The sequence below is a fragment of the Elaeis guineensis genome, chromosome 14 (assembly GCF_000442705.2).
Source record: "Elaeis guineensis isolate ETL-2024a chromosome 14, EG11, whole genome shotgun sequence".
Classification (NCBI taxonomy): domain Eukaryota; kingdom Viridiplantae; phylum Streptophyta; class Magnoliopsida; order Arecales; family Arecaceae; genus Elaeis; species Elaeis guineensis.
The window spans coordinates 67,928,402-67,948,280 of NC_026006.2; the positions used below are offsets into that span (position 1 = coordinate 67,928,402).

At 45.9% G+C, this 19,879-nt stretch overlaps 2 pseudogenes; both read left to right on the plus strand.

Annotated features, from left to right (window-relative positions):
* The first annotated feature begins 5,762 nt into the window (after positions 1-5,762).
* LOC140853723 (small ribosomal subunit protein uS12-like) lies at positions 5,763-6,673 on the plus strand (annotated as a pseudogene).
* A 160-nt stretch (positions 6,674-6,833) lies between these two features.
* On the plus strand, positions 6,834-9,451 carry LOC114914211 (pentatricopeptide repeat-containing protein At3g09650, chloroplastic-like; annotated as a pseudogene).
* Positions 9,452-19,879: the final 10,428 nt, after the last annotated feature.

Below are 19,879 nucleotides of genomic sequence, written 5' to 3' on the forward strand. Positions count from 1 at the left end.
CTTCTGCAAAGCTTGTATTTGATTCTTGTACATATATGTTCGCATCAGACAAGAGGATCTCATCCTATCCATGGGATGCTTTCCATGCATGTGGGATGCTTGGAGTTGCTAAGTAGAGAGAGAAAAGTTGGAGGGGTTCAAGAAGGTTGTTACTTCCAACTCTTTTGGAAGTCAGGATTCCATTTATAAAGGCTTTAGTGATACTATGAAAACTGGGATGCCGAATCCCTACACCCGCTGAGCCTTCCAGCTTCATCTTTCCAAACATTCTCACTTGGTTGATATAACTTGGTGGGTTGGTTGGTCGTTTAAACATGCCATTAGTATTGGTAAAGTAAACTTAATATTCATATCTATTCATACCAGAAATGGATATCAATTTCAATGATTAGTTGTGTCAGACTTTGCTTCAATGTAGTTAATGACTTTAGGACTATTATATTTATTCTTTATAGGTTATATTTGGACATGAGATAGTTTTGAGTAATTTGACAGGTGTAGTAAGTATCCGCAAAAGGTGGAGACAACTCTGCTAGGAAAGATGCAGCAAGTCCTCGACCTGATCCAATACCTAGGGTATCAGTTATTCTTCGAGATTATTTCTTTCTGGAAGATTTCGTTATCTTCATTTGATATTTCTCAAATTTGACTTGTATATGAAATCAGCAGATGGGTCAACCAGGATCTTTTACTCAAGGAATGAACTATATGCAACCTCAGGTATTCTGTATTAATTATTTCTCTTCATTAAATCTATGGTGGAAGGCCTAAATAGTATTTTATATTACAACTTATAAATATTTGTAGACAACTTACATTATCTTTATGGCAACTATGTTAAGGTGTTAACTTTGTGCTTCAGTTGTAGATAATATGCTGATGATTAAGTTTTCTGAATAATGTTCAGTTTTTTGAATACTTTCGCATGAATAAAATTGTTCTTGACAGTGTAGCTTGCACAAGTAGGAGAGAAAAATGGATAGCCATGAAGTTGATGGATATGTTTTACATGGAAAAAATGATGTAATTGTGGCAGGTGTATCAAATATATGGGTCTTATGATCACGGGATGTCAGATGGGTCATAAATTTGTCTATTCTAGAATTCCTTTTAAGAAAAGGTATGCCAGAGTGAATGAAGATAAAGAGCTAGGGAGCATTGTAATTACAAGAGCTATGTAGGTTCATATATAGTTGAAATTTTACATCTTATAAAGTAAATCTAATACCTTGTAAGCTTATGTCTAAAGGTTGCTAATCACATGCATAATAGTCTGATTTAAGTAGAGGCATGCCTCTAGAAATAACCAATTCATGCTCTGTACTTGATCATTGGTTAATTCTTCCTCCTGCAACTTGATTGCTGCCTTCACACCTCACTCACTCATGTTTGCTATTTTTTCGTAAATTCCATGTTCGCTAGAGTTATTGCCACCATATTCGAGCTTTTGTGAACCAGTGTTCCTCACGTTATTTTGTTTGTAGTAGTTTTGATATAGTATTCTTTAATCTTATTCAAAAATAAAAAAAGCATTTAGAAGATTTTTATTATATTGTTAGTCTTGATTCACTATTACAATGTGCAGATGTACTTCTTGCACAAATTGCCATATCCACCAAATCAATCATAGATATGCCTAGGAAATTGTAGTTAAACTTGATCATTAAAGAAGACGATCTTTCTGCTGTTATGTTGATTTTTTATGCTGCTTCTATCAATAGTTCTCCAACGAGGTTGGGCTTGTATGTTATAAATCAACCTCTATGTCGATATAATCAACTTTCCATACAAAATTTTACAACTCTCTTTCGCTTTTGTTTAATGTTTAGATATAATGCGAGTTCCATTTTTATTTCTTTGTTAACTATGTATATATTGAATGGTCGCGAAACTGTTGATCATATTCTCCCACTAATAGTTGTTTATCTTCTAAAGATCATTGTTTTGCTAGATGTAGTTCTTTCCTTCATCTTTTCAGTATACAATTCATCTTAATTCCTATGAGTTTGCTGGTTGGCGATATTAACGAGGAATTCTTCTTTTTGCCAGTTCCATAATGGGATATTTCAAGCTGAATGTTATGGCCTATTTCTGCTAGCTGTTCTCTATTTTAGGTAATAGCTCTTCCTGATTGGTCCTCTGCATTATGTAGAGGTTCTTTGGATATCTTTTCTCATTTCATGTATCAGTTCTTGCTGATCAACATTTGTATTGTGTCACCATACATGAGCACTTCTCATCCAGTGCTCTGAATGGTGCTGCAATGATTATAGATCATTAAAGAAAGTGAACCATAGGAGGAGAAGAAATATATCATGGTCAACAGCTTGTTCTTATGACATACGCAAACCAATCAAAGAATTGTTTTGCTTACTTTGGGTTTGGATAGCTCAAGAAAATCAAATAATGATGGTTGTTGACCAAGTAGTTTCCTTTTATTCTGTTTATAATCTTCTGTAGCTTTAATGTCTCATTTATTTGTGAAAAAATGGCTAAATGTTATTTGCACTATATCTGAACGGTTAGAATCAAAAAATATTATTTTTTTCTTCACAATATTCCTAAAGCTGATCTCAGACAGGGATGAAGGCAATGGTTCGGTGTGGTTTGTTAAAGACTAAAGAAGCGGAAGTGCGACCTTTGATATGCACTTTTCAATATATTTTGGGAATCATGTGAACATTTAAATAAAGAAAGAGATGCAAGAGTATCCTCTGAAAACAAGACCCTTGGTTGTGTTGACCCCATGATAAATGATCCTTGTCTTGCATTAAAATTCAAAATTAGATTGTTCTCATGCTGATGATGAGGAAAGAATCACGTAATTTCACTTGTGTGTGTGAAGCGGATGTGAAGGCCGGCCAACGCAGCGGACTAGAACCGCACAAGTTTGCCGAGTTCATCACAACCAGGGCAAAATACCAAAAACAACCATAGCCGTCAGATCCTTGCATCTTCATCTATTCATACACCTAAGCCGTGCGTTGCCCTAGACTTATACCCCATCAAGCCACCGTCCTCCTCCAGCGCCTTGAATCCCCATTTATCCTCGTCTCCACTTCTCGCTTGGCGATCGATCGAATCTATTCCTGGGATAACCATCGAGGTCTTCCTCTCTACACAAAATGGGTAAGCGTTCTTTATTCTCTTTCACCCATTCCATCACCTTTCTCTATTCCTATGTTTTCCTCAAGATTTAGAACCTCCGTTTCCTTAAAGATATTTTTTTTTGCTCTAATGCTATATCATCATTCTAATCGATGGATTATTAGTAAATTTTGTTTGGATATTAACGGGTTCTGACTTTGCAAAGCATTAAAAATTTAATATACGATATTTTGCATCAATCTGTCGATGTTTGATTGCTGCTTTGATACTGGTCATGTATTTTTTTTTTAAAATTTTTTTTCATAGTTTCGGGGATAGTTTTTGTACCTAAAGAAGTTGAACGACGAAGAAATAAATATGCTTATTGACGGTCTAGTGCTGATTCGACTTTTCTCCCATCAGCACTCAATATTATCATAAGCTAAAATAATCATATGCTACCATGTTTACATGAATCCTTCAAAAATTTATTCTTTGGGGTATATATGGTGGTACACATACACAGGTTTGCGGCTTTTTCCTTTTAAAAAAAAATTATTTTCTTGTTCATACCTCACGATGGTTTTGTAATTTATGAGTGGCTATAGAAAATCTCATTTTGATTTTACAAGTAATTTTAAATTATAAGTGGACTACTGGATGAACTCTAAAATAAATTGCAACACTTTGGTGTGGAATTGGACCCAACTTTGTATTTATCTTAGTGGGCTTGTTGGGAAATTGTTGCAGATTTGCGAAAAATATTTTTTTTTTGGCTCTAAAATCTGAGATGAGTTCCGATGAACAAAGTCCTTGAGTCTCTTTGCTGAGTTGATATGCTTGTGGACGGTCCGGTGCTGATTTGGATTTAACACATCAGTGTCTAACATTATCATAAGCTAAAGTAAAATATGTGCCATCGTGTATATTGAAGCCCTTTCTCCAAAAATATCAATTTCGGGGCAGATATACTTGTTGGTATATTATTTCTACTTTTGTCCCATTTTAACAGTGTGATGATTTGTCATTTTTTTTATAATAATCTTATTCTTTATATTATGTTGTTAAGGGATTTGGAAGATCACCCTTGTTCTCTGATGCTAAATCTATTAAATAAAATTTTTCGCTTCTCAGATGGAAAGACCCACTCTAATAGAAATTGCATTCGTTTGGAAGGGGGCAAACCCAGCTTGCTAGTGAAAGAAAATTCTGCAAATTGTTGCAAACATATAATGTGTATGTTTCTAAAACAAATTAATCTACAAGTTTTTAAATTTGAGGAGAAGTTAATTATGAAGATCGTACGAAATACTCTCACCTCACCTACATATGCTTATTGACGGTCTAGTGCTGATCAGAACTTGACCCTTTAGCACTTAACATTATCATAAGCTAAAGTACAATTTACCACCATGTATTAAAGTCTTTGCTTCAGATTATTCAATTATATCAAAGGCATTTTTGGTGGCATACATGCTAGAACTTTATAAGTCTATTTTTTTCAGTACACTTTCAGAGTTCGTGGTTCATGGTTTCTTTGATTTGTCTGTTTCTCCTTATCTTTGCTGAGGGCTTTTGAAGATGTTCCTTGCTTTCCATTTTAGAAAATTGCAGACTCAGTGTAGCTTGTTGATTAGGAGACTTTAGGAAATTATTGTATATATACAATGGGTGTGTTTATTATTTCTAAAGGAAGTGAAAATGATGAAGATCGTTTGATCAAAGTCTCATCCCCACATCTGCCACCACCTTTCTCCCTCAATTCATAAATATGCCTGTTGATGGTCTTGTGCTGATTTGAATGAGGGACATTGAAACTTAAATATCATGCAGAACATGTTGGCACCATGTATATGGAAGCCTCTTGAAGTATTCAATTCAAAGGCAGATAAACTTGGTCTTACATTTCAGGAACTATTCTTTGTCCAACTTTTAAAAATCCTAATTAAAAGATTATGTTGTTTATGATCCTTTAAGTTCTTTTTATCCTTATCCTCTTGTTAAGTGATTTGCAAGGCACTCTTATCTTCTTGTTTCATTCTCCTCAATATATTATGAGCTTAGTAGAAGGAATCTTCCGCTCAGGTGGCACATCCACTTTTGAATCTCCTCTGAAACTTGTCCATTCGCCTGCTTCCTATGTATCTTTTTATTAAAAAAATTTTCATAAGAGTTGCTTCCCTGCACCTTCACACTTTCACCCCCACTTGCTTTGGGAACTAAGGTAACAAGTTTGATACTATCATTTCTCAATAAGATGAACTTATAAGTATTGCAACGTTCATGTGGTTGGACTGAGTCCTGAACATAAGTCAAGAAACAATTGATATGTGCGCATTCATGTGTCTAACCAAGCTGAAGCCCTTAGTAGGAAATATGAGGTAATATAAGGGTTGCTATTAGAAGAATAAGAATGTTCATGGCTCCAGCAAAACAATGCTTCAGAAAAGCCAAGAACTCCAAGATTACTCATGGTAACTGGCAAAAAGAGTATGCATCACCTGACAAGAGTACCCTTCAAATAGATAGATTTGTTTCTAAAGATGGCTTGGTAGGGACTGTGCTCTATATGGCACCATCACTGTGTGGCTGAAAAATAGGAAATGGATGTTGCTGATTTTCTGACAGAGGTGTATCTGTTTGTATATGAAAGTGAAGACAGTGAATATTTTTTGTGTACACGGTCTTACAACAAATTAGGACCTGCACTATGCCATAAAGGAAAATGTGCCATGAGCCTAATGCCATATTGAATCATTGATAGAATGTTAACAATCTTTAAAACCTTATGGCAGGAAGACTCGTGGTATGGGAGCTGCACATAAGCTGAAGATCCACATAAGGAAGCAGAGTGGGCTGACAAAGCATATAAGAAAAGTCACCTTGGCAATGAATGGAAGAAGCCTTTTGTTGGCTCTTCTCATGCAAAAGGGATTATTTTGGAGAAAATGTGAGCAAAAATTGCATGCCTTCGCATTCCTTTCTTCTGGAATCATGGTTTATCACATGACTCGCTGCTTTATCTGCAGAGGCATTGAGGCGAAGCAGTCAAATTCTGCCATCCGAAAGTGTGCTCAGGTGCAGTTGATTAAAATGGAAAGAAAATTGCTGCTTTTGTTCCCAATGATGGTTGCTTAAATTTCATTGAGGAAAATGCAAGTTTCTTCTTCCTCCTCTTTCTCTCTCTCCAAGAATTTTTTTAGATCAAATTGTGATGAGCTGTTTTTTGTGTTCTTTGACCATTGACAAATGTGTCGATTCTATGTATAGGATGAAGTGCTGATTGCAGGATTTGGTCATAAAGGGCATACAGTTGGAGATATTCCTGGTGTCAGGTTTAAGGTTGTTAAGGTCTCGGGTGTGTCTCTATTGGCTGTCTTCAAGGAGAAGGAGAAGCCTAGATCTTAGGCTATCAGGTCTTGACTATTGACTAGACTTGCAAGGTTCTAGATGATTTTGGAGAATCATTAGTTGCTTTATTCTTTTTTATTTGAGGTAGTTATATTTTTTTGATCTTGATAATTGCATTGTTGAAGAGAATTTTGAGCCTCTTAGGTTTCTTGTAATTAAAGTGAGATTTTGTACCTGTCATAATGTTTTGCTAAGCCACTATTGTACGCTTTGTTCAATTTGTATTAGTCCTAGGATGGAATCACTTCTAAACAGGTTATTCTAGAAGCGCTTCTGTGGAACAAGGTTGTGAGAAAGTATTGCATGCACCAGGTGCAAGTGAACCAAGGCAAATCCTGAAGAATATGCACGGTGGAGAGCAATCGAAAATCGATGAAACACAAGAGGTAGCGTGGCGTGTTATCCACCGTGGGATTTGCGCGGTTCAATTGCATCTGGTGCATGCAATACGAAGGACAGAACAATGCTGCATTCTAGATGTTTTGACTGAGTTCCTTATGTTACACGCTCTGTGGAAGTATTTGCTAGAGTTTGTGTTGTCTAATTATTCAATATCTTAAATCAGAGATCTCCATATCGGAAGATCATTATATATACTGATTATTTTTAGAATTATCATTTTAAACAAAATTCTGCAGTTAGAGAATCTTGTTACATTTTTTTTCATTTAATTTAAACCATGTTGAGAGGAGAGGGTGATAAAAAGAAAAGACTACCTTTGTTGCCAAAAAAAGAAAAGACTACCTTTGTTGGCACCCAGGCCCTCGTCCGTCGCCTCTGCGACGAGCGCCAGCTCCACCGCCTCGACGCCAACTCCCTCGGCCTCCTCGTTGTTGTCGCCGCCCGCTCCAGCGCCACTCTCTATGCTATCTCCATTATCCGAACCATGCTCTGCTCCGGCTATCTCCCCCCACGTCAAGGCCTAGAGTGCCGTCGTCAGCCATCTCGTTGCCACCCCCGACGATGATCTCATCGAGGCCCTCCGCCTCTTTGACGCCGACCTCCGTCGCGTCCGTCGCATCCTGGCAACGTCGCGGCCGACGTCCGACCCGACACCGCCGCCTTCAATGCAGCCCTAAATGCTGCTGCCAACCTGGGGACGTTCGGAGGTTCGCCCAGCTGTTCGACGAAATGTCCGAGTTCGACGTCAAGCCCGACGTACTAACATACAATGTTCTCATCAAGATGCTTGCCAGAGCTGAGCGAAAAGACCTGCTGGCATTCATTTTGGAGCGCATTATCCGAAGAGAGTTGGTCCCTTGCATCACCACCTTACATTCCCTCGTCGCAGCCTATGTGGGCTTCGGCGATCTAGAGTCTGGTGAGAGGTTGGTGCAGGCAATGCGGGAAGGCCGGCGCGACCTTTGCTCGATATTCAGGGACTCGAATGATGAGAACCAACTGATAGAAGCGACGAGGAAGCTCATACTCTTTCTTGAAAAGCTCATTACCGTGAACGCAAATTCTGGTGATGCCAATGATGATGATGATCTCCCGCCATTGCTTCCCAAGACGTACACACCCGACTCCAGGATCTACACTACATTGATGAAAGGGTACATGAAAGAAGGCTGCATCGACGATGTTGTCCGCATGGTCCAGGCAATGCGGCAGGAGGCAGACCCCTCAAGCCACCCGGATCATGTCACATACACCACTATTATCTCTGCGCTTGTTAAGGCGGGCGCAATGGACCGGGCACGCAGTGTGCTCACTGAGATGGCCCGTGCCAGGGTGCCTGCCAACCGTGTCACCTACAATGTTCTCCTCAAGGGCTACTGCCAGCAGCTCCAGCTGGACAAGGCGAAAGAGCTTGCACGCGAGATGTCTGGGAAGGCAGGCATCGAGCCTAATGTTGTCTCTTACAACATCCTCATTGATGGGTGCATACTGGTGGATGACCAGTGCTGGTGCCCTGGCCTACTTCAATGAGATGCGGGAGCATAGAATTGCGCCTTCCAAGGTTAGCTACACGACGCTAATGAAGGCATTTGTGCTGTCGGGGCAGTCGAAGTTGGCGCATAAGGTGTTTGATGAGATGGACAAGGACCAAAGGGTTAAGGTGGATATGGTGGCTTGGAACATGCTGGTGGAGGGATATTGTAGATTGGGGATTGGTTGAGGAAGCTAAGAAGGTTGTGGAGAAAATGAAGGTACGGCTGTCAACCTGATGTTGCCACTTATGGAAGCCTTGCTAATGGTATAGCACTGGCTAGGAAGCCAGGGGAGGCTCTTTTATTGTGGAATGAGGTGAAGGAGAGGTGTAAGGCCTCACCACCGCTGAGGCCAGATGAAAGGTTGCTGGATGCTTTGGCTGACGTTTGTGTGCGGGCAGCATTCTTCAAAAAGGCTCTGGAGATTGTGGCTTGCATGGAGGAGAATGGGATCTCACCCAACAAGACCAAGTACAAGAGGATATATGTGGAGTTGCATTCCAGGATGTTTACAAGCATGCATGCTTCTCAGGCAAGGCAGGACAGGAGGAGAGAGAGGAAAAGGGCAGTCGAGGCCTTCAAGTTTTGGCTGGGGCTTCCAAATTCTTACTATGGAAGTGAATGGAGGCTTGAACCAGTCGATGAGTACGACTATGGAGTTAGCTAGTTCTGTTTCGACCAGGTGCTGAGGGGTCTGGTATACATCTAGGGATGAGGACTGTCTCCAAATTTAGTATTCAACATCTCAAACCTAATGGAATACTTTCAAGATTTGTCGGTGGTTGACTTCCTTCTCTTGAAAACTGGCTTCTGTGCAATAAGAAAATGCAAGAGAGGAGGAGATGGCAGTCAATTGGTGACCTAAAACAGAAGACTTGTTAGGTACATAGGTTGCTTATGTACCTTACTGATTTATGAGTCTATCAGAAAATGATGATATGCATTGCTAATATTTGTTACTTATCTGCCCTTTTCTGATAAATTGTCATGCATGAGATAGGCGATCCTTAACCTGTTAATCTACCAAGGATCTCGATACATGTGACTGTGTCAGTCTTAATGGTCCTCGGGTTGACGTGACGGCCTTATTTTGTTGATTTTATGATGATGTAAACAAATTTAAATAGCATTAATAAATCCTTGAATTTTCTTGTATTGTCATCTCTCTTTCTGTGGCTACTATGTATGAAAATCTCTCAGTGGAGTCTGTCTATTGATGGCCTATTTGTCAAACTAAATAATTGAGCAACATGGTGGCTTAGGAGAACTTATGTTAATCCTATCGGAAAAAAGAAAAGAAATTTTTGTATTTGACAATCCTTGTTGGCTTAATCTTCAAATGTAATCAGAACTGGTGGGACTGATTCTAAGAACTTAGCTGAGGTTTGCCATGTAGCAATCCACGAGTGACAGGTCACTGGATCTAATCTATCATTGGACTTATCCTTAACTTTGAGGAACAGTATTTGACATGGTCTTTCATGATTTTTGGATTTTGAAATTAAAAAGAAAAAAAGGGGACACTCTCAGTGATTTTCATTTTTCATCTGCATCTTTGCATTCAATAAACATAGATGTTAATCATGCTCATGTAGCTCTATCAACCCTATGGTACTATAATCATAATTATACTCATCTAGCCTTTTCTCAACTACTTTAGGGCCTGCCTTATGGATCTTCATTCACCTAATATTTCTATCTAAGGACAAATACAATTATAATAGTCCATATATGCCATAGTTCCACCATCTATATTACTCTTGTGGCTTTGGATCATCAATGCATTAGCTTTAGGAAGCAATTTTGGATCCTTCATTGAGACTTCTACTCAGTTCTTTGGATCTGATTTGTACCAAAAAAAATGGCAAAATAAAAATCCCATATGTTATTGTTCGCTATCAACTAAATATGAAAAATCTCATCATCAATCTAAATATTTCATGGCTAACTCTTGATTGCTTCGTAACCAGAGAAAATATGTACGCACGTACACACACATGTATGTATGTGTATAACATCCTATCTGATATCCTACTAAATCACTACTTCTGTAACCTTCTATATCTGGATTCTGGCTGAACAACCTCTCGTGCCACTTTTTCTGAACAGTTAGAATCAGAAAATATTTTTTTTTTCTCACAATATTCGTAAAGCTGATCTTAGACGGGGATGAAGGCAATGGTTCAGTTTTGGTTTGTTAAAGACTAAAGAAGCAGAAGTGTGACCTTTGATATGCACTTTTCAATATATTTTGGGGAATCATGTGAACATTTAAATAAAGAAGGAGATGAGCAAGAGTTTCCTCTGAAAACAAGACCCCTTGATTGTATTGACCCCATAATAAATGATCCTTGTCTTGCATTAAAATTCAAGATTAGATGTTCTCATGCAAATTCCATGGTTGCGAACCTGAATTTTTTAATGTAGGGATGCGACCTGACTTGCCCATTAATCTAGATTTGCCACTAACGATAACTGTTCAACTCCGTATACCATCCAACAAGATAGGAGTGTTTCTCTGCTATTAGTAGATAACAAATAATGTAATTTATGTGAACATACCTGACACATCTTCATTCTTTTCTTGAGCACATAGTCAACACTGTTCGAGTTATCCTTAAGTGTATCGAACTCTCTTGCTGATTCTACCTGCCAACTGGTACATCTCCTGATAAAAAGGAGATTTTATGACAATATTCCTTATCTGCTTTTAGATAAGCAAAAATCAGAATAGAGAAATGCTAATGTTTTCAGGGCAAGATCACTCCAAAAGTCCATGGTTATGCGACTTGGCACCTTCATGAATATCACAAACTGGAAATAATGTTCATGTTTTCTTTTAAACTATAAGTAAAATTTATAATATATATCAAATTAAGTATCGGTATAGATTGAGCAAGGTCTTATGAAATCCATACCTTAAGCACAGATAATATCAGGTTAGATTGTGTATATTTTTATTAGACGCATGTTAGACATAATTCAAAAGAAAGATTGCGTTAGTCACCCATACCTGACCCATGGATGTATAGGTTTGGGTCAAGTTCAGGTCTGCAGGTCCTAGTGACATACTAATCCAACTCGACCAGAGTTGTGGCATTTTTTAGTAATATCATGAATAATATGTCAATGTTTCAAGAGTTGTGCGTTTTAGATCATGAAAAACATTAGAGATCAACCATCAGATCACGCTTGGCTCACTAGTCTAATGTGGAAGTTGGTGATTGGTCGAGCCATATGCAGGACCTTAACCAATGGTACAAACTCTAGTGGACTTCTTAGTCACTGATAGCCTGGTTTGGGTGATAGATTGATTGGTGATTGGTAACAATATTGACAATTTTGTTTCTTCGGATGGCTCATTAGCCTAACAGTGACTTGTGAATTGGGCATGTCATGCTAGCATATTATGCAGAATCATGGAATTTTAACTTGATTAGACCAACCAGAGACCATGTCTTGGGGCAGCAAGCTAGCTACGCTTATTAGAGATGGAATCAAGAGGGCATAAATTCTCTCTCTGGAGTGTCCAATGCTGATCAAAGTTTGTGTGGTTTAATGATGATCTCCTATAATGATAGGTTTATGCAAATTAAGCTAACTTTTGCATGAACTTAGCCCGGTCTAATGGCTCCAAATCTTTCACTTGGTTCACTTAGTTGGCTAATAAGGATTTAGGTAAACGTAGAAAGTATAGAGTACACTCAAAAGACGCAGCTTTTCTCATTCCTGGCTAGTAAGGTTTTAAGTAAAGGAAGAAAGTATACTTGAAAGACGCAGCTTTTCTCATCCCTTTTTATTTGTTTAATTCTTCTTTTGCATCAACCAATTGTGCTAGCGGTGTAATCTGACTCATTTGCTCACTTGCATCCAAAGCAAAGATGCATCTATCCACTTCCTCTCCAAATTTAGCAATAAAGGTGACATTTTTGCCTCCAACCAGTATTAGGTGTGTTCATTTGCACGTTGAGCATGAGCAAGCGGTACCACCTACCAATTCAATGAGTTGGATTCCAGCTACGGCCCTTGTTTGGCTGGTCGGATATGATAGTTGTCTTTTGCAAGAAGGTTGTTAATATTTAATAACTGACGCTATTCTATGAATAGTCAAACCATTTGGTGTCTGGTGCGACATACATGATGAGAATAGAACCAGAAGTTCATGTTAGGCATGTATGCCGAGAGATGCTGCAGATTGGATTGTCAGATTTGTGGAGCATTCTAGAGAAGTTCTATGAACGGTTGTTGCTGTTTTATTCCTTCCCACTCGTGATGTTGGGGATACCCACCGGCCGACTTCGGAGGGACCAACCGGCTGGCAGCCCGACGACCGACCGACTATCGGAGGGCCCGACCGGCTGGCAGCCCGACCGACCGACCGACTATCGGAGGGCCCGACCGGCTGGCGGCCCGACCACCGACCGACTATCGGAGGGCCCGACGGACGGCTCTGACTGGCCGATCGTAAGTCGGGCGACAGGCCGACGGACGCCATCAGCGGCTAACTGCGGCCATTCCACGGTCCATTCCCGACCGACTAAACCCAGAGGTCCGGTAGCCGACCCACTTGAAGCTCGCCGACCGACGGAGGAGTCCGACGCCACTCAGCTGGCCACCGACCTTGGGTCGGCCGACTCCACCAACCGCCGTACGGCCGCCAGATGTTGTCAGCTCTGACACGGACATGCGGCACAGTTACCTAGGGGCATTGTCCCGCCGAGAGCCGGGTCAACCCTGGTGATTAGACGGCTACACGGCGACATGACGTTTTCACGGCGGCTCTGACAGCCTACAGTGAGTTGACAGTTCCTCACTTGTCCGCGCCATTAATGATGGCGCCATACCGGCTCCACTATATATACCGGGGAAGGCAACAGTGCAAGGGATCGATCCGCCCGTCTCTCCCACATACGCAGGCTCGCTCCTCTCTCTCTCTCTCCCTCTCAGAGCTCTCTGTCTGCATTTCACTGTTGCCCAGTCACCTCTCTGACTTGACCGTCGGAGGGTCCCCGCCGGAGCCGCCTCCGGTCAGTGCGGACTTCCTTTTGCAGGTGCACGCTTCCCGGCGATCGGGGCGACGAGGCGATTGGCCGCAACAGATTGGCGCGCCAGGAAGGGGACAGCATGACAAAGACAAGAGCTCAACGATCGAGAGTCACTGGGTCGGCAAGGCGCTCTTCCCGCCGGGAAGAGGCCTCTCCACCACCACCGCAGCGGAGCCTAGCTCTCCGCGCCCTGCAGTGACCACGGAGGCCCAGATTGCGGCCATTGTACGGCAGATGACCGTACTGACCGACGCAGTCAAAAGCCTCCAGCAACAACCGGTGGCTCGACCTGTGCCTTCCAGGAGCAGCCGCCGACGGTCGCGCCGACCCCTGCGCCTCCATGCGAGCGCTCCAACAGCGCTCCCACGGAGAGGAGGAGGGGCGACCCGGCGCGACGACCGACGGTCCCGCGGCCCTCTCCTTCCCCGTTGGAACGGGCGAGGAAGGAAAAGCGGCCGCGCACACCGTCGGCCTCTCTTCAGAATCCTCCGGAGGCTCCACTCCTGGGGTCTCCCAGCATCGACGAGCGGACGACTACGAGCGACGGTTCGAGGAGATCGACCGCCGGCTCGCCCAACTGCAGATGGACGGCCAGAAGTCTTCGAACGACGTCGACTTCCAGACCGCCCAGCCTCTCTCTCGACTGGTCCTCGATGAGCCGATTCCCAGTCGGTTCAAAATGCCGAACGTGGAGCCATACGACGGCTCCACCGACCCAGTTGACCACCTCGAGAGCTATAAAGCTCTCATGACAATTCAAGGGGCAACCGACGCTCTTTTTTGCATCGGCTTCCCCGCCACACTTCGCAAGGCTGCCAGGGCTTGGTACTCCGGTCTTCGATCGGGCAGTATCCATTCCTTCGCGCAGCTCGAGCACTCGTTCGTGGCCCATTTCAGCACCAGCCGAAAGCCGCCGCGAACGTCGGATAGCCTTTTCTCCCTCAAGCAGGGGGAAAACGAGACGCTCCGACACTTCGTGGCGCGATTCAACGCGGCCACGCTCGAGGTCCGGGACCTCAACGAAGACATGGCGGTTTCAGCCATGAAGCGGGGCCTGAGGTCGTCCCGATTTACTTATTCTCTGGACAAGACCCTCCCCCGGACATACGCCGAGCTACTGGAGCGCGCATACAAGTATATGCGCGCGGACGAAGGAGCGTCCGACCGACGCTTGGTTGAGCCCAGGGGTCCGAAGGAGAAGCGAAGAAAAGGTCGGGAGCCCGCCGAACCAAGCAGGCCCCCGGCCGATAGTCGGCTTTCTCCACCCCGACAGATCCAAAAATCACCCCGCCGACAGACTCCGAGGTCGGTGCGTCCCAGGTATGACTCCTACACTCCTCTCTCCGCGGCGCAGATCTTGATGGAGATCGAAGGGGAGGAATACCTGCGACGGCCTCCGCCTCTGAAGGCAAAGGGCCTCGACCATCGAAGTACTGCCGGTTCCATCGGAGCCACGGCCACGACACCGAGCGATGCATCCAGTTGAAGGATGAGATCGAAAATCTCATCCGCCGGGGTATCTCGGCAAGTTTCGAAAGGGTCCGCCGACCCGACCGACTGCCGATCGACGCCCCCAGCCGACTGAAGAGGCACCGACTAACCAGCCGACGGCTGGAGTCATCAACATGATCTCCAAGCGGCTGGGATCGGGGACGTCTACAGGGGGGAGCCGACGAAAAAGCCGCGCCGGACGACGTGATTACCTTCTCAGAAGACGACGTTCGTGGCATCCAGACTCCCCACGACGACGCTGTTGTTGTGTCGGCGACAATAGCCAATTATGATGTAAAACGAATTTTTGTTGATAATGGAAGTTCGACAAATTTTTGTTTTACTCGACCTTCTCCCGAATGCGACTACCGACTGATCGACTTAGTAGGGTCTCCACGCCCTTGATCGGCTTTGCCGGAGACACCGTCACGACAGAAGGAGAAATCACCCTGCCCGTGACGGTCGGTATCGAACCACGGCAAAGAACGGTCTCCCTCATTTTCGCGGTCGTCCAAGTTCCTTCGGCCTACAACGCCATACTCGGGCGACCCGGATGAACGCCCTCAGGGCGATCGTCTCGACGTACCATCTCCTTGTTCGATTCCCGACCAAAAACGGAGTCGGGGAGATGCGCGGAGATCAACAGCTCGCCGACGATGCTTCCAAATCTCCGCCCAAAGCGACGAGGCAGAGGATCCCCTGACAATCGACAAACTGGATCAACGGGAGGAGGAAGAGCGGGGTTCGCCGGCGAGCAGCTCGAGGCGATCCCATAGGAGAAAATCCCGACAGAAAAGTTTGGATCGGGTCTCAATTGCCCGACACCGAGCGCCACCGACTGGCGGAGTTGCTGACGGCCAATGCCGACGTATTCGCATGGTCGGCAGCGGATATGTCGGGCATCCCTCCAGAAACAATTACTCACCGACTCAACATCGACCCGACAATGAAGCCGGTGAGGCAGAAGAAAAGTCCTTCGCCCCAGAAAGGCAGAAGGCCATTGACGAAGAAGTGGACAAGCTGCTCGAGCAGGCTTCATTCGAGAATCCACGTATCCCGATTGGCTCGCCAATGTCGTCATGGTCAAGAAAGCCAACGGGAAATGGAGGATCTGCATCGACTATACCGACCTCAACCGAGCATGCCCGAAGGATAGCTTTCCACTCCTGAAGATCGACCAGCTGGTGGATGCGACGTCCGGATTTCGGCTGCTCAGCTTCATGGACGCCTTCGCCGGGTACAATCAGATCCGGATGCGCCTGAAGACGAGGAGCACACCGCGTTCGTGACCCCCAAGGGCCTCTACTGTTATCGGGTGATGCCCTTTGGATTGAAGAATGCCGGCGCCACCTACCAGCGACTCGTCAATAAGGTCTTCAAAGACCAGATTGGGCGTAACATGGAGGTGTACGTGGACGACATGCTGGTAAAGAGCACGCAGATCCCGGACCATGTTCAGGATCTCGGGGAGACCTTCCGCACCCTTCGACGACACCGAATGAAGCTCAACCCGACCAAATGCGCCTTCGGGGTGACCTCGGGGAAGTTCCTCGGATTCCTCATTTCTCAGAGAGGGATCGAGGCCAACCCGAGAAGATTAAGGCGATCCTCGACATGCGTCATCCGAACACCAAGAAGGAGGTCCAACAGCTGAACGGAAGAATCGTCGCTCTTAGCCGATTCATTTCCCGATCAGCTGAAAGGTCCTCCCGTTCTTCAAGACCCTGCGCCAGGCGAACGGTTTCTCTTGGTCGGATGAGTGCGAACAGGCCTTTAAGACCTGAAAGGTACCTGGCTTCCCCGCCGCTGCTCGTAAAGCCGCAGATCGGGGAGACCTTGTATCTCTACTTGGCCACATCTTCTGAGGCGATCAGTTCGGTGCTCGTTCGGGAAAACGAGTGCCGAACCCATCAGCCCATCTACTACACCAGCAAAGTCCTCCACGGCGCCGAAGCCAGATACTCGGAGACGGAAAAGATGGTTTTCGCCCTGACCGTCTCCGCGCAATGGCTCCGACCATACTTCCAGGCCCACGCCATCGTGGTACTCACCAACCAGCCCCTGAGGGCCGTACTGCGCCGACCCGACACATCCGGACGACTCGCTAAGTGGGCAATGAAGCTTAGCGAGTTCGACATTCAGTACCGACCGAGGCCTGCCTTGAAGGCTCAGGTCTTGGCCGACTTCATCGCGAATGCCCGACGACCGACCGAAGGTCGGGAGCTGAAGGCCCGGGACGAGATTCGGTCTCTGAGCCAGACCCGATCTCCACCTGGGTACTTCACATCGACGGAGCCTCCAACGCTCAGGGAAGCGGGGCCGGGCTCCTGCTCACGAACTCGGATGGGGTAGTCACCGAATACGCCCTCCGGTTCGACTTCAAGGCCTCCAACAATCAAGCCGAATACGAGGCACTCCTCGCGGGCTTGAGGATGGCGAGGGAACTGGGCGTCGACAGCCTCCGGCATTCTCCGACTCTCAGCTGATCGTGGGGCAGGTCAAGGGCGACTTCGAGGCACGAGATCCGACCATGATCAAGTATCTTCAGAAGGTAAAGGATCTCGTGGCCCACTTCGGGCATTTCGAGATCTCCCACATCCCCAGGACGGAGAACGCCCGTGCCGACGCTCTCTCCAGATTGGCAACGTCGGCCTATGATTCTTTGGGTCGGACATTTGTCGAAAACCTCCAACAGTCGAGCATCGATCGGGTCGAAGAAGTACAGCAGCTAACGTCTGAACCAAGTTGGATGGACCCGATCGTCCGGTACCTGTCCGACGGGATCAGTCCCGAAGATCCCGCGGAGGCCAAGCGACTCCGATGGTCGGCGTCACAATATGTGATCATGGACGGCCGACTCTACAAGAGGTCGTTCTCCCTCCCTCTGCTCAGGTGCTTGGGACCGACCGACGCTGACTACGCCCTCCGAGAGGTTCACGAAGGAATTTGTGGGAATCACTTGGGGGGCAAGTCCTTAGCCCTCAAGGTCTTACGACAGGGCTACTACTGGCCGACCATGAGGAAGGATGCGGCAGAGTTGGCCGAAGGTGCGAGCTATGTCAGAAGTATGCCAATATTCAGCACCAACCGGCCAGCCAAATCACTCCCATTGTCGCTCCATGGCCCTTCGCTCAGTGGGGAGTCGATATTCTCGGTCCCTTCCCACCGGCGTCGGACCAAAGGAAGTTCATCGTTGTCGCCATCGACTACTTCACGAAGTGGTCGAGGCCGAGCCCTTGGCGCAGATCACCGAGCGGAAGATGGAGGACTTCGTCCAAAAGTCCATCATCTTCAGGTTCGGATTGCCGCACGCCATCATCACCGACAACGGACGGCAATTCGACAACCAAGACTTCAAGGACTTCTGCGCCAGGTTCCACATTCGTCATCGACTAACTTCAGTCGGGCACCCACAATCCAACGGCGAGGTTGAGGTGACGAACCGAACCCTGCTCCATGGACTCAAGACCCGACTGAACGAAGCCAAAGGCCTCTGGGTCGACGAGCTGGGCTCCGTCCTGTGGGCTTACCGAACGACCCCCCGCGTCCCAACCGGAGAGTCGCCGTTCAGTTTGGCCTACGGGACAGAAGCCATGATCCCGCTCGAGATTGGCCTGCCATCTTCAAGGGTCGAGCGGTACCGCGAGCCGGACAACTCCGAGAGCCGGAGGGCCGACCTAGATCTTCTCCCCGAACTGCGAGATGAGGCTCAAATTCGAATGGCCTCCTACCGACAGAGGGTCGCCCGGTACTACAACGCCAAGGTCAGACCAAAGCTCTTTAAACCTGGCGACCTAGTCTTGAGGAAGGCGGAGGTGTCGAAGCCCTTGGACCAAGGGAAGTTGGCTCCCAACTGGGAAGGACCCTACAAGGTTGCTGACACCTTCGGGCCGAGGGCCTACCGACTGGAGACCCTTGAGGGGAAACCCATTCCCCGGACTTGGAACGCCGACAACTTGAAGCTGTATTACCAGTGAATTCTGTAATTCAATCGTTGGAATACAAGTTCAGTTTGAAAAATCGGAGTTCTAACCCTTCGACTACTGATCGGCGCTCAGCCTCGACGCATCGACGCGGACCTGGCACCGACGACACATCGGCCCCTTACACGGACCGATGCATCTACGATGATGGGAGTTCATACTCCTTCTACGATCGAATTTTCGGGCAGAATCCATCGGCCGACTGGCCGATCGGGCCCCGACCGAAGAAAGGCTAAAAGCCCACGCGGCTATTGCCGCGACTTCCGACCAGGCTACGGCCGGTCGAGGGATATTCGGCTTACCACCGTCTATCACATGATGCGACCTTAGTCGCACCCACTACTCGCCGACCGACCTACGGCCGGCTGAACGACACTCGGCTTGCCACCGTCTGTCGAAGGACATGAAACCCGACGCAAGAGCATGGGAACCCGACTTACTATCATGCCCCCGACACTGCGCCGGATGGTGACCAACTAAGTGCATCTACGGAGGTCCGGCTGCCGAACCTTTACTAGGTTCGGTCGGCTCCCTACTTGACAGATGCGCCCGAATGGCGACTACAATTATTAGAGAAGTCGGGACACAAGCTACTTCGGAACTGTGCAAGCCGGTTAAGTCCTACCGACTTACCCGAGTTGGCGACTTCTCTAAGTTGGTGACTAGGGTTTGACATTACAGCGATAAGAAACATTACAAACAAGAAGGAAAAGAGAAGACAATTTCATTCATTGATTAAAAGAAATTACAAAGTCGGGCCGAAGCCGATTACATGTATTTTCAAGAAGAAACAAAAGGAAGACAGTCGGCTGGACCGATCATTCGTCCTGGATAATCTCTTCGACCGACGGAGGATCGGGAAGAATCGGCGTCTCGACCATGAGCGGCGCTGGGTCGACGGCAGAAGGATGTCCTTCAGTCGGCAAGG